The 12766-nt window shown below is 34.1% G+C and overlaps 1 protein-coding gene across 6 annotated transcripts in view; it reads left to right on the forward strand.

Moving 5' to 3' along the window:
* Positions 1-12766, forward strand: part of Ap1s2 (adaptor related protein complex 1 subunit sigma 2) — a 50283-nt gene that overhangs the window by 27607 nt on the left and 9910 nt on the right. The window contains exons 5-6 of one of the 6 annotated variants that reach the window (XR_013431906.1): positions 6156-10695; positions 11374-12657. The exons of 3 other annotated variants lie outside the window; for them this stretch is intronic. The gene's annotated coding sequence lies outside the window, so the exon portion shown is untranslated. Of the gene's footprint in view, positions 1-6155; positions 10696-11373; positions 12658-12766 lie in introns of those variants that run through there. 2 more of the 6 variants (XR_013431907.1, XR_005736089.2) reach the window with 2 other exon arrangements.

Consider the following 12766-nt stretch of genomic DNA (forward strand, 5'->3'; position numbering starts at 1 on the left):
TTCGGAAATAAAGTTTGTTCCTGCTTGAGTGGCTCGTGACTTGTGCCCAGCCAGACTGCGGCAGATTTGCTTTAATAAGACAAACTCCTGAAATTCCTTTGTAATTATTGCTATTTATGTTAAAAGTTTTAAGCTTAAACCTCTTTCTTTTAAATTGGGCAAAAAATTAACAAAGCTACAGTCTTTTATGCCATCATATTTAAATTTTATGTAATCTTAATTGGGGTCTACCAGAACCAATTGGTTACATTGATTCTTGAGATGGACAATCCAGAAGGGGGAATATACAGAAGGCAGAATAAATCTTGCCTTTTACTTTTCTTTTTTTGTAATGGGGATTGAACCCAGGGGACTTTAGCATTGAGCTACATCCCCGGCCTTTTTTATTTTGAGACTTGCTAAGTTGCTGAGGCTGGCCTCAGACTTGTGATCCTCTTGCCTCAGCCTCCTAAGTCATTGGAATATTCCATGTTTGTCTCCATACCTGGTTTACTTTACTTTTTGTAAGAAACACTTTGGCTAGTGTCCTTGGTTACTTGTTTCCATGTTGTAATCATTTTGTAGTATGTGATTTTTAGCCCTTTTCCTTTGTCTGATTTTCAGAATTTTAAGAATTATCCTCCCTGCTGTTTCTTTTCTAGCTTATTGTGAATCACTTATTATTACTTTGGGCTATTTGTAATGATGTAAAGTTGGAATAACTTTGATCAAGTAAATTTGATCTTCAAACGTTTTTGACTAGTACCCACAGTAATACATTTTTATATCACAATAGTACATAACTATAAAAAATTATTGAATAATACTCTGGTTTCTTCTTTTGTAATCTCTCATTTTCTATTATATTCTATTTTTCTGTGTTTGAATGTTTATCCTGACTTACTAAATTGATTTCATGAGCCATAGGGTTGGGACCTGGAAAAAACATTCCAAAAGGGTCAGTGGTGATTTTTTTTTTTTTAATTGAATAGTACTTTCTGAAAAATTTAGATTTGAATTTTTTCTCTGGCTGACATTATAATTTCTTTAGTTTCCTCTGTTGCCTTTTTTAAAAAGTTAATTTCCATTATAGGAAAATGAGCAAATATAGGCAAACACAATAGAATATATAATCTTATCCCACCAACCAGATTAATTCAGTGGCTCTTCTCTGGTGGAGGTTGGGCATTTGTGCTCTCCCAGGGTCCGTTGAACTATGTGGACATACTTGTCACAACTGGTAGTACATTATTACTGATTTCTAGTAAGTAAAGACTATGGACACTTCTCACTATTTTGCAGTGCACAGGACAGACCCCCTAGCCCCCCAGAACCAGAACCAAGAATTATCTAATCCCAGTGTCAGTTCTGTCCAGGTTGAGAAAACCTGGTTTAATTTGACACCATGGAAGAAAAATCCAATTTACATTTATAGACTGCTACATTGTTTCAGTATTATACATAGTCCATAGTATAAATAATTGGCTAAGACATTAATCAAAAATGGAAAAGGAAGAGAAGAGAAAAAACCCTAAAAATTATGAAAGAAGAATATATGTGCTAAAAAACACATAAATGCCTATAAAAGTTATTCACCCAAATTATCTTTACTTGATAACCAGTGACTGGGAAGATAATCTGTGGTTGACTTTAGAACCTGTCCCACAGCAAGGCTTGTAGGATATCATTATATAATCTAATTTCCTCAACAACAACCAAATCTGTTCACTTCTATTAAGGTAATTGAATTTTTATGTGGAAACAAAATTGAGTCTACCCTGCGGGCAGGCAGAACACTTTTGAATTTTCTGCCCATTTCCCCATCTACCTTAGGGATTTGATTATTTCTTAAAGAAGAATGGATTAAATGACCAGAATTTATACATATAGACTTTTCTTTTGTTGCGTAGTTAGACTTTTTGTTATTGTTCTTTTACATTCTCTTAGCCTTAAACAGTTTACTTAGTAAAGGTATTTTAGAGTTTGTGATTCCAAGAAAATTTTTTGTTTAGAAAGCCCTGATAGAATTTAGGTCATTTCAAGGCAAATACAATACAGGCAAATTAGAATAAGCTTAAAATATTTCTTTATAGTCTAAAATTATATTTGATAAGCTAATTTTTCTACCTTTTTTATTTATAAAGTACAGTTAACTGCCAGAGAAAGTAATTTGTCCTTAGTATTTTATAGCTAACCAGCGTCTATAAGCTATAGTAAAGTTACTCTCATCATTATTTTCAAGACAAATGTAATAGAAATAGATGAACAGCACAACAGAAAAAGATAGCAAGGACATTGAATAAGTAATTCACAAATAAAAGAAAAGGAAATGAAAATTAAAATATCAAGGAGACCTTTGTTTCTTCTTGGATTTGCAAGATAGACACTCTGGTGCCTCCTTGTGAGCACTTGTATTTTGTTTTGGAGGATTACTTTGGAGATATATATTAATGACTAAATGCACACTATGCCATTTGACCCATTACTTACACTTCCAAGAATTTTATTCAGTGGAAATATACAAATGCATCAAGACGTGGCTCAGATATTAGATCATCGGAATGTACCCAAATGTCCATCAGTGGGAAATAGGTTAAGAAAATCACAACACAGTCATACTTGCAGCTGCTATCATAGCTGTAAAAGAAATGAGATCATATCTGAGTATTGCGGTGCACACTTGTAATTCCAGCAACTCAGGAGGCTGAGGCAGGAGGATTGCAAGTTCCAGGCCAGCCTCAGCAATTTAGCAAGACCCTGTCTGAAAATAAAAAGGGCTGGGGATGTAACTCAGTGGTAGAGCACATCTGAGTTCCATCCCCAGGTACCCCCGCCAAAAAACAACCTCAAGACCCAATTTTCTGTATGTAAAGATACTCAAGGTATATCAAGTGAGGAAAAACAAAATCTGTTAGAGGATAATGACTAATTTAAATGTTACCTCTGAAAATGTTTTTAAAAAGTTAGAACATTTTAAAAAATTAAAATAATGCTCCTGGGGCTGGGGTTGTGGCTCAACAGTAGAGTGCTTGCCTAGCACGTGCAAGGCCCTGGGTTTGATCTTCAGCACCACATAAAAATAAATGAATAAAATAAAGGTATTATGTCCAACTACAACTACAAAATAAATATTAAAAAAATAATTCTCCTGTGTGAATGAAAGAGTAAACATTGTGTTGCTTCAGATAGTACAACTAGAGCAGAATTTACTAAAATAAAGCTTTAGCATATAGAGTAAAGTACTTGTCTGCTCTTGGCCATTTTAGACAGTAACCATCTGGAGCAACCACATAGATCTTGCCTCTCATTGCCTAACAGTGTTAAAAAAAAAAAAAACACTAGACTTTCTCAGTAATTCATAAATGCTCATGAAATAAGACTAACACCATAAGCCCTATCATTTAAAAGGTGCCTTATAAAATGTTCCCAGTTCTTCTCTTTTTAAATTCATTGCTCAGAATAGATCTTAGTGACATTAGATACTCTCTGGCCCTTTGGGGCTTTAACCCATATAATAGGGTTTCAGAGTTGAACATAAGGACTTTGCATGCTTTGTTACATAGTTCATTTAGGGGGATTAAAAAGGGCCATTGTGTGGAGTATTACTCTGCATTAAAAAATAACAAAATCATAGAATTTGGAGGGAAATGGATGGCATTAGAGCAGATTATGCTAAGTGAAGCTAGCCAATCTTTAAAAAACAAATGCCAAATGACTCCTTTGATATAAGGGGAGTAACCAAGAACAGGGTAGGGACGAAGAGCTTGAGAAGAAGATTAACATTAAACAGGGATGAGAGGTGGGAGGGAAAGGGAGTGAGAAGGGAAATCGCATGGAAATGGAAGGTGATCCTCAGGGTTATACAAAATTACATATAAGAGGAAAGGAGGGGTAAGACAAGATAATACAAGTGGAAGAAATGATTTACAGTAGAGGGGGTAGAGAGAGAAAAGGGGAGGGGAGGGGAGGGGGGATAGTAGAGAATAGGATAGACAGCAGAATGTATCAGTCACTAGAACGGCAATATGTAAATCAATGGAAGGGTAACTGATGTGATACAGCAATCTGTATACGGGGTAAAATTGGGAGTTCATAACCCACTTGAATCAAACTGTGAAATATGATATATTAAGAACTATATAATGTTTTGAACGACCAACAATAAAAAAAAAAGTTAGCAAAAAAAAAAAAGGGCCATTGTGTTCTTGAACATGAAGAACAAAGGATACAATAGTATCGTATAAATAATAAGTGAAGAAGCCCCTATACCAAAAATCTGCAGTAGATCAATAACTTGAAAATATACTTATTTATATTTGCTTTTCATTATATGTAAATTATTTCTCTTTTACCACCTTGTATACTAGAATTAGGAGACTAGTCATTCAGCTTGGGTGTTAAATACCATTAGTTTACTTCAGCACTTCTCATCTCAGCAAGACTTAAGCCTGCAGATAATTGCTAGTTTACCAGTATTCATTATTGCTTCCCAGTTGGCTTTCCATGTGAGTCATAGCCTAGTATGGTGGATATCTAGGAAATTGAATGGTAAATGGGGTCAGGCTTTTCTTAGGAAGGTAGGCATTTTTTGGAGAACAGGTGCAATTTTATTCCTCTCTGTTGTTTGTCAGCCTACACTTCCCACTACATCTGGTCCTTTTTGTACAGGATTGAGAATAAAATTATTCTTAGTGCAGAGGAAAGAAAAGATGCATGTATATAAAGGAGAAGGAGCTGATGGAAAGGATGGTGGCAAATAGGGATAAAGGGGAAAATGGACTGTTTGGGGAGGGAGAATGGGAATGGAATCAAAAGCATTGTTCTTGGACAAGAAGAGTCCTTATGAGGAAATAATGGGGTAAAGGTGTAGGGTTCCCCCCCCTTTATGAGTTTCATAAACAAAATTGAGAAAGTTGTTTTCTTGCCATGAGAGATGACACTAGAGGAGAATGGTAGTGACTGGGGAGAAGGAGAAGGGTAGATGAAGTCAGTGTGGAGGGTTGGCAGTAGACTTAGGGTGCAAATTAGTGATGGGCAAAGGATTGCCCAGGATTGAAGGCCCATTTCAGGTTGAAAATAATACATTTGTGATCTTTATTCAAAAATTGTTTCGTCACTACCATTCTGTTCTTTATTCCTACTTAATTTAGTGTATTGAAAAGCTCATAGTTTGCTGAATAGTGTACATGACTATTTCCAAAGGCACCCATGGGAACAGCAAGACAGTAGGCCTAGTCCTGCATAGGGTCCCTTGTGTGCTGTGACGTACTTTATTGTCAACCTCCCTAATCTTAAGTGATTTTTCTGTGACTCAAAAGATATAGTATGAAGGCACAGAATACTGCAGTTTATATTGAACCCACTATATTTTATTCGTATGCAAGAGGAAAAAATATTCTTGGTTAATTATTGGCATGTCTGTAGCATTTAGTTGAAATCAACTTCGTGTTAACTGGTCATTAAGGTATTTACTTATAGCAGAACTTTGTCAGACCCTGGCATTCAGAACTGGGAAATTATTTAAAACACATTATCCCAACTTAAAAGTGATAAAAGAATGCTATTTCTTATACCAACATTTCTTTTTGTGCTATTATTTTAGAGTTTCTTTTCCATTTTTCTCCCCTGGCCCATGCCTTACCCTCTTCTGGGGATTGAACCAGGGCTATGCACATACTAGGCAAGGATTTCTTTCTTTTTGAAGAATGTTTTTCCAATGAAGATGGGTTTCTCCCTACTGGAGAGTATTCTTCACAATTGATGAATGCTAATTTCTTGTTTAGAGTACAGTAATTGGATCATTGGCTGAGAAGAATAGTTTGGCTTATCATCACCCCTTTCCTTTTCTAAAGGTAGTAAAAGATCTATCAGATAATGAGTGATGGAAATGCCTGGGGCAGTCACATTTCAGAATTGTTCATATAGAACTTTTGTTTTCATTCAGGAAGTCTTCTCTGTGTGTGTGTTGCGGGGGAATGACTCCATACTCAGCCCTATTTGGGAAGCCACCTTTTTCTTTTAAGGGGAATAAAACTCTTCATAGTTGGTTTTTAGATGATGTGATATAAAATTAAGAGAAAACCAAAACATTAAACACTATATAATATAAAGGCAAAGAACTGGTATTTAGGTGAAGGTTATTTGACAGACTTAAACTTTTCTTGTTCTCTCTCCAGAAAACAGAGACTATGTATCACAGCAAGAGTTTCATTGGGTGTAAGAAAGCGTACTAGAATACGTGCTGGAGTTCTGACATGCATCAAAATGTAGTAGGATATGTGAATTCAGTTTGTAATTATAATTTTGTCAAGTGTGTTGTTTATATTTTAGCATTACTTGGAAAGTCTCAATTATATAAATCCTAAAGGATGGTCCCAATTTTTAAACAAATGTTTTCATAGGGAATTTTGCTCTGATAATGATCTATCATTATCAATTTATTTTTCATTGAAAAAATTAGGTATTCATTAAATACTGTGAATTTCCAATGCCACTGGTACACAAGTAGAATTTCCCTATGAAAACGAAAGCTTCAGTAAGGAAGTATTTGGGATGTAATTTATTATTAACACTATTATTTTAATTGCTTGCTATTTCATTTTACTATATATTCTGAGTGGGGAAAAAAGGGACAGCTTTCTCTTCAAAAATGTTTAGAAATCATCTGAGAATTAAAATATAACTGGCTTTTCTTCTTAGATACTTTTTATTTATGGTTGTATAAGTTTAGGAATCTGTTACTTTTTTAATACTTTCCATGCATTTGTAGCCTAATAATTCAGAGTTCCAACTTGAATAAATACTAAAAGGAGGAGACTTTCAAAACACTCACATAAGAAGTTTTAAACTTTTTAGAGTCATAAACTTCTGGTGGGGGTAGAATCACTTAAAGAGTCTAAAGGGTAAAGAGCTCTCTTCCTAGGAAAATAGACACAGAATTTTGCCTCTAATTTCAGGGAATTTTTGGAGGCCCAGGACATCTCTCTGGGACACTCTAGGGTCAGTTTAAGACCCTACCTCAGGTTACCTTTTCCCCTTGTTGATGTGAGAAACATCTTGTTATATAAGTTTTTAGGCATAGATATGTAACAAATCTGTTTGAAGGGTTCTTTAAAAATCTATTTTGAAGATTTTTTAAAAATTAATATCCTTAGTCTCAAAGTTGCATTCTTTGGATTTTTTGTCTTTGTAGCTGAGTGAATATTTAAAAGCCTTTATTGCTACTTAAAATACCATATGGTTGACTACTTTTCCCTTTGCTTAGGGAAGATTTTCCTCTGGGACTGCTTGATATAATAAAATCCTGATGAACTCAAGACACTGTGAAAGGAAGTATTCTAATTGAATATTCAGTTAACTAAGAACTGACCAAATGTCTTACACTGGAAATCTTTTCAGAGTTATTAGTAAATACAGTACTGTAGGATTTTGTAGGATGTCAGTCATCATTTTGTTCGTCATACAAAGTTAAAAGATGAATCTGAATGCCTGGGCATTGTTTAAGAAGTTAAATGTTCAGCCATAAATCAAAGAACAAAAGCAAACAAAAACTCAAGTTTTAGGCAACTTTACTGTGAACTAAATGTTCTAGAAATCTGATTGTGTCTGTATCAGTTTGTGTACTGTGTATAAGAATATATGCATTTCTCTTGTAGCCACGTCATGAATATTTTAATGTCCCTGTGTACTAAATGACTACTCATCGAGTATGCAGAATTTCACAGAGGAAATAGAGAGCTGATATACTTATGAAAGAAAATATCCTCAGCTTGCTGACTATCTTGTAAAAATAATAGAACATTTCAGAACCAGTACCATTACAATTGTATTTTTTTCCTGTTTGCATTTCTCTTTCCTGTTTTATTTCATTCTATATATGATCTTGATATAATTTATTCCTGTTCACAACTGATTTAAATTCTTCTGACAAAGTATGATCTGTGAATGTTTTAAGTAATATTTCATCTTCAACACATGCATGTTACTATTAATGAACCATTTGTGATTAATCTTATAAGAGGAAAACATGGCAATCATTATTGTTTACCAAAGAGACTATGGCTGAATTACTCTGTCAAAATAAGCAGTGCCATAATATTTAGTTGTTCAGTCTTCAATTGTTGAAGGGGGGGGGGGGGAAACTATAGTGTGATTGTCTTGCAGACTGAGTTAAAATGTTCTAATGTATCACATAAAAGGGTATGTGGAAATAATACAATAAAATAAAATTAATTTGTACTAGTATATAATATTCAAAGTTAAAATATTCAGTTAAGAAATTTTGTAGTGCCACATTTATTGAATCACATTTATGCGATATAATGATATTGAACTATCAGAAAGCTGTGTCAGAAAAGTCTCTTCTGCACTATTGCTCAGTGGAAAGCCCTTTCCAAGTATTAATACTGAGCTAATATAGTTCAGAAATTCCAATACTGTTCAATACTTAAAGTTTATATTTTACTATTAATAGTTTTCTAATATATTAAGTCTACATTTAAATACGTAGTGCTTTGTTAATTATGGCTTTATATTTCTGAATACTAAAATTTTTAACATTGATCACTATTGTACATGTTTTTAATAAAATATGTAGCATATTTTATCATAAAAGGAAAAGTACCAAATCATTCATTATTTTAATCTAGAGAATTTAAAGACTGAGTTAAGTAAGTTTTCATTACACAATAACTTCAAATGATACTCAAACTAGTTTATCACTGAAAGAAAACCTACCAGGAAACTTTGTATTAGGCAGGTAACAAATCAGTTATTTCCATTCTTACCATGCTTGCTGTAATACACTACATTTGAAGCACTGGGAAACATTGATCTTTCATTTCCATTTTTTTCCCCTTCATCCCTCCCCCTGCCCTGCAACATGTTATTCATCTGGTTTTAATGCTGCATAAATATGCATTGTCTCATGCCTGTTTGCTTTGGATGCTGTGTGCTGAGCTGTAACAAGATGTTGCTTTTGTTATCTGTATACAGCTGCTTGCTTGAAATCAGTAGATTCTGAAATAGCTTTTCTTGCATGTCTAAAATAAAAGTATTGCATGTACTTTGTCTCATGTGGATGACTTTTTTCTTCTCCACCCCTTTTGATAAGATAATGTTTTATATTTTCATTTTTCCAGGCAATTTTTAAAATTGTGGTAAAAACACATAATGTAGAGTTTATTTTAAAGGTTACAGTTCAGTAGTGTCAAGTATATTCACATTGTTGTGCAACAAATCTCCAGAACTTCATCTTGCAAAACTGAAATTCTAGACCCATCAATCCACCACTCCCTACATCCCTCTCCACGAAACCATTGTACTTTGTTTCTATGAATTTGACTTTAGATAATAGTTTTTCTGGGTAATGTTGAGCTATGATTTCAGTGTGAACACGTGAAAAGTACATTTTATATTTTACACATAATTTGTAAAATATTCTACTTGTACAACTTGAAAGGATTAAAATATGTAAATGAAACTAGGCCTCTTAGAAAGAACAAATACACTAAGTAATTCATATTCAAAAAGCAATCTGACTCTCTTCAGGAAATGCTATATGAGACTATAAGCAATGAGCAGGTGTGGTAGGGGTGTGTGTGACTGGCTCCAGGGAATAGTTTTGGGCCATTTTTACATGGACAAGCTGGGAATGTAAACTGTATAGAATTGAGTGTAGGCATCCTTTAATAACATTGAAGGTCCATCACTTCCATCCGACTTTCTTCAAAAACTTAACGTGCAAACTTCAAGAGAATACTATGAAGAACTTTTCTGTACACACATCCCTCAGCTTCAGCAACCATCGATTTAATATTGTTTGCTCTAGCACAGCTCCCCCTATTTTTGCCTCAGTATTTGAGAGCAAGCCCTCTCCATCCTGTCATTTCATCTTGAATACTTTAGAAGGTATCTGCAACAGATAAGTACTATTCCCAACAAAATCAACAGTAAGTGATCCTAATATCTTTTGCCTGCCTGTTTTTTCTGCTTATCTGAGAAATGTCTTTTTATAACCAATTTAAGACCAGATTCCAATCAAGGCCCACATTCTATCTAGTTGATGCATCTTAAGTCTGTTTTAATTCTTGACAAGCCTACTTTTTATCCCCCTGCCATCTTTTTTTTTTTTGAACCAGGGTATTTATGCCATAAAATTTTTTCCATTCTGTATTTGGCTCGTTTTATTCTTGTGTCAATGTTTTACTTGTTCTCTTATCCTTCATCTATATTTTTATTTAGATCTGTAACCTGATTAGATTGAAGTTCAGTCTTAAGAGGGCAAGCATACTCCATAGATTAGACTGCCTTTTTAAAAAGGCCTTTTTTCACTCAAGCTAATTTTTACTCATTTCTAGTACTGCACAAACATGCTGATAAGTCATCATATGAACTTTATATAATTGGTTTATAGTACTTCAATATAGCACTGAATGCTAAATACCTTTATTTAGATTTTAGTCACGTAATGACATTATCAGCTAACATTTTTTGAGCACTTTCTATACACCAGGCACTGAGCCTTAAACTCATTTACTCTCAACATGAAGGTAAGTACCATTCTTCTTGTTTTCCAACTATGGAAACAGACTGTAGAATCTTATGTATGATTATACCATGAAGTGCCTTACATACAATTAAATCTAATGTTCTAAAGATTTATGATTTAATGTTTTCTTTCCTTGTTTTGTGCTGTACCACGAATAGGATGCAAAAGTAAGTTTATTCATTATTAGATACTAAAAATTTACATTGTTTTTCTCTTAAAATATTGTGTGACCTTTTAATTACAAAATTGATAATAATACCTGAAAGTTGACCTACTTGGTCCTTTTTTATGCCCCTTTGGAAAATTTTGAAGTACTTTTTCTACATATGGCTGCTTTGTCTACCTTTAACATTTAAAAACAAGTATTGGTTGTTACATAAGACAAAGAGCCTTTAGTTCCAGAGTGTTTTTTCAGTATGTGACAAAAAAGCATGGAAAACACTAGGTGAAGCATTGTGGGAACTCAGGACTTGGTGGGGGCGGGTCCTGCTTTTTATTTGAATTATAAAAGTAAGTTAATCTTTCCTGTATATGATTGAGTAGCAGCAATTTCATACATTGCTAGTGAGTTTCCATTGAGCTTGACTGCTTTTTGTGTTATGGCAACAGTACCGAGCACATTAGTATGTAATCAGTTGGTATTTAATGAAAGCCGAGAACATCCTTCTATGTCGCCAGTGATGTGGGCATAAATCCCTAGGTAACCACTGGCTGTCACTAGTAGAATGATCCTGTAACACTGAATTTCTTCTGTAAAATGGGCATGCCCTTTATGTCAGTTTTTCACATTTTTAAGACTCCCTCCCTGGATCTGCTTACCAGAGTCTCACGTTTTCCCTCCACAGGAAGCTGAGACCCCACGTAGTGTTCTTGAAGAAATTGGACTGACATAACTCTCCTCCCTTGTTGATGACTTCTTGTGGCATTTCACACACTGTAGATGGTCACTGCCTTCATGTCCATGTTAGCTAATGGTGTAAGATGATGTCTTGTCAGTATTACTGTTTTGCTAAGCTGCTTCATTCAGGCCTACATTTTTTTTTTTTAAAGGGAACTTTGATCAATTGAATGAAAAGGGACTTAAATTTGGATTAGAAATATGCATAAAGTACTTTTCTTGGATTTCTCAAATTTATAGGTCTATTTCTCATAACTGATTATGTGCATATGTGAAAATGACACATCTCTGTACAAGCAATATCTATCAAACAATTCGGCAGTGTACATTTGTTAATTACTGTACTTGACAAAGGAAGGTTAAATTATAATGTGTAACCTGGTTTTACGAAACCAAAGATGAGTGCAGCATTTCCGTATATATGGTAAAAATAAGGGAATCAACATGTCACATATTGAATGAATGAAAATTTAATTGTTGAAACTTAAACAAAAACAAATTTATACCAAAGAACCCTATTGGACACTACATACCTTAAAATAAAGGGAATACAGATTATTTTAGATGACTAAATTGGAAGATGTCATTTAAAATTAATAACTAAGCATTCTGAATGAATGGGACAAGGAACAAAGATTGCTTTATAATAGCACATAATTTTTAAGGCCAAGGCACATTTGAACCCTGAGATGATTTTTTTTTTTTGATGATCATAATCATTTAGTTACTCAGATTGTTTTTGATGCCCCCCAAATGAAGTAGAAATGTTAGTTTCACAGTTCTTCATAACAGTATCTTACAGAAACATTGCCCTCTTCACAGTCATTGTTTAAAGCATGAATGTTCCTTCTGGAGTTCTTGTTCAAGCTGAGTTTATTTTGGTTCCCTTTGCTTCCTTCCAATTAGAAGTTCTGCAAACTTTACAGAAGCTTCCTTTCCTTCCATGGCACTACCTAGTTATCAGAAGTATAAAAGTCTTAAAAAGATACCTTTCATTTAACAGTGAGAGTTGAAGTAAAATGCATTAGGTGGCCCTATATTTTTTAAAGCTTATATAATTGTTCAGCATCACTTTTATACATACACATATCTAAACATGTCTGTGGTTTACACTTTCACTTGTATATGCTGGGCTGGATTAAGCTTTGTTGTAATTGTGACCAACATCAGGCCACGTGAGCACTGTCTTATCACATTGCCAATTAGCTGTAATAAATGTTCGACATACAAACACCGTAGTGTGTTTTTATCTTTTTCCAAAAGTGTGTCAAACTGGCAAGCTGCTGAAGGAAGATTTTTTTTCCCCAGTAAATGTTGAAAATTTCCCTTCATTTGACTGC

Source organism: Ictidomys tridecemlineatus, chromosome X (genome assembly GCF_052094955.1).
Source record: "Ictidomys tridecemlineatus isolate mIctTri1 chromosome X, mIctTri1.hap1, whole genome shotgun sequence".
NCBI classification, from domain to species: Eukaryota; Metazoa; Chordata; class Mammalia; order Rodentia; family Sciuridae; genus Ictidomys; species Ictidomys tridecemlineatus.